The sequence below is a fragment of the Tarenaya hassleriana genome, unplaced genomic scaffold (assembly GCF_000463585.1).
Source record: "Tarenaya hassleriana unplaced genomic scaffold, ASM46358v1 Cleome77, whole genome shotgun sequence".
In the NCBI taxonomy this organism is placed as follows: Eukaryota; Viridiplantae; Streptophyta; class Magnoliopsida; order Brassicales; family Cleomaceae; genus Tarenaya; species Tarenaya hassleriana.
Genome location: NW_010970214.1, coordinates 225,845 through 228,239, shown reverse-complemented (window position 1 = coordinate 228,239; position 2,395 = coordinate 225,845).

Sequence of the window (2,395 nt, the reverse complement as noted above, 5' to 3'; positions counted from 1 at the left end):
TCCCCTCAAACTGCCTCTGCAGATTCGGGGCCATGCTTCCCAACATGAGACAGGAGATCTCATTGTCGTCAGTCTGATGCTTCAACCAAGCATCCCTAACGGCTCTCGTGGCATTGGCCGCAGGCTCTGGTGGTAGAGCCTCTTCCAGGACGTACGACTACTTATCGTGCTTGAGAACAATTCTCAAGTTACGATACCAGTCCAAGAAGTTTATCCCAGTCAATTTATCCTTCTCAAGGATAGATCGCATCGTCAAACTCCTTTTTTTTTTCTTTTCTCTTTTTTATTTTCTTCTGTATTTTTTTTCTTTTTATACGATGTCCGACCCACAACTTAGACCCGAACCATCTATCGATGCTTTATTTTCCCAAGGCATTTGTTGAACTAGATTTCATCGATCTACAAGACTCGGAAAAGGTTCTACAAGAAATATATAACCTGGATATAGTCGTTTCGACTCCTTAGGTTCCAAACAACAATCGCATCACCAATCAATGACAATATGATGCATATACAAGCTATATTCCCATAAAGAAAAATAACCCTACAATAATTCTCTATATGGGACTAAGATCCGTATTTCACATAAGAATGAGTTGTTACACTCAGCCTTACGCTACTTAGGTAGACATCTAATGTCAATCATATCTAATGTGACTCTTAGATCTTTTATGAGACTATGATATCGAATATCATTGCATACTCGCTTCATCTGTACCATTAAGTCTCAAGTCAAACTTGACAACTTAACCTAAGGTAAACCATATTCCAGCTGTGGGAACCACGATTTCCCACCCTGCCTCACAAAGATAATCCGGCATGCTCAGCTTTGGCATGACCCATGTTACGGACGATCGATGCCTTGGCAGGCGCTCTAGTAATGGAAGGTACACGCTTAGCATTACTTAAATAAAGGATTTTCGAAACCACACTTAGATCAAGCATCTACTTTCAAGCTATGAGAATCACCATTTCTCCATCTTGCCTCACCAAGATAATATGGCACACCCACCTTTGGCATGGCCCATGACACGTACGATCGAGGCCTTGACAAGTGCTTTACTCGTAGAGCTCCTAGATCTAACCGGTTTCTGTGCAACGATTGTACATAATCCGAATAGACTATCCATTCGATTATGTAATCCCAATCCATAAGCTCCCACTCAATCAAGCATATCTAACATCTTGATTAAGTTATATGCATTCATTCACTATGGATCATCCAAATGAACGAATCATGCTATTCTGAATCACAGTTAACCGGTTTAAGCAACGATTGCTCAAATCAGATCCCGAAACAAAAAACCAAATTTTGGTGGAGCCTCGGGACCCAGACCGATCGGTCTAGGCCTAGACCAATCGGTCTACACGGCTCGGTCTCCAGGTCAAATTCGGTCCTTTCGGTCCGGAATGGTCCAGACTGATCGGTCTTAGTCTTGACCGATCGGTCAACGCATGCAGACCGTTCAGTCCGGACCTATCGGTCCAACCGACTTGCGAAACCCTGGACCTATCGGTCCAGAGGACCAGACCGATCGGTCCAGGCAAAAACGTGATCAGATCTTGTTTTCGTTGTTTCTACCCCGTTTCAGACCCGAATTCGACTATGTTTTCGCCTGCGAACTCAGAATTTGAAGTTCTTGCACACTATGCAACAATGAACAGAAAATCTGCTCTAGATCCACAATCAAATCATGCATAGCATCAAAGCAAACTCGGATTCAAACAATTCAAATCCTATAACGTGCGTGATCGGGTTCTAACAAAATCATGCAGAGAAACCAGACTCTGATACCACTGTTGGTTTTTCCTGCGATCTCGAGAGCGAATCTTGTTGGATTTCCTGGGATCTCATGAGTGAATCTAATTCCTAAGAGATCGATTCTAGGGTTGTGCAGCGGAAGTAAAACAAAAATTTTATAGAACCCTAGAACCATGCTGCTATTGAAACGTAGAAACGTTAGAACGCTTACCTCAATCGATCCGGGGCCTGTATTAATCGAAGAACACGTTTGATCACGAAAGGCAGGAAGAATACCTCGCCCTCTACACGTATCCACACCTCGGGATGGATTCCAACGATTGGAACTTGTCTGCTAGGACTCGAATCTCTATTCGGTTGTTCGCACTTCGAGAAAATGAGACTTGGAACATGTTGAGCTTTTTGGATCTCACCAAAAACTCTCTAAGAACTGCCAAAGTCGGCTGCCCAAAGTCTCCCCCGTCATTAGAGGTTTTAATCTCCTTCTTATAAAGTGATTTTCCCTAATTTCGGTTCAATTACGAAAATACCCCGAGCCCAGAACGGACGGTCCAGAAATGCACGTAGACCGTCCGTTCCAGCAAGCAGAACGGACGGTCTGCGTTAGTGGACTGTCCGTTCCAGACCTTCTGG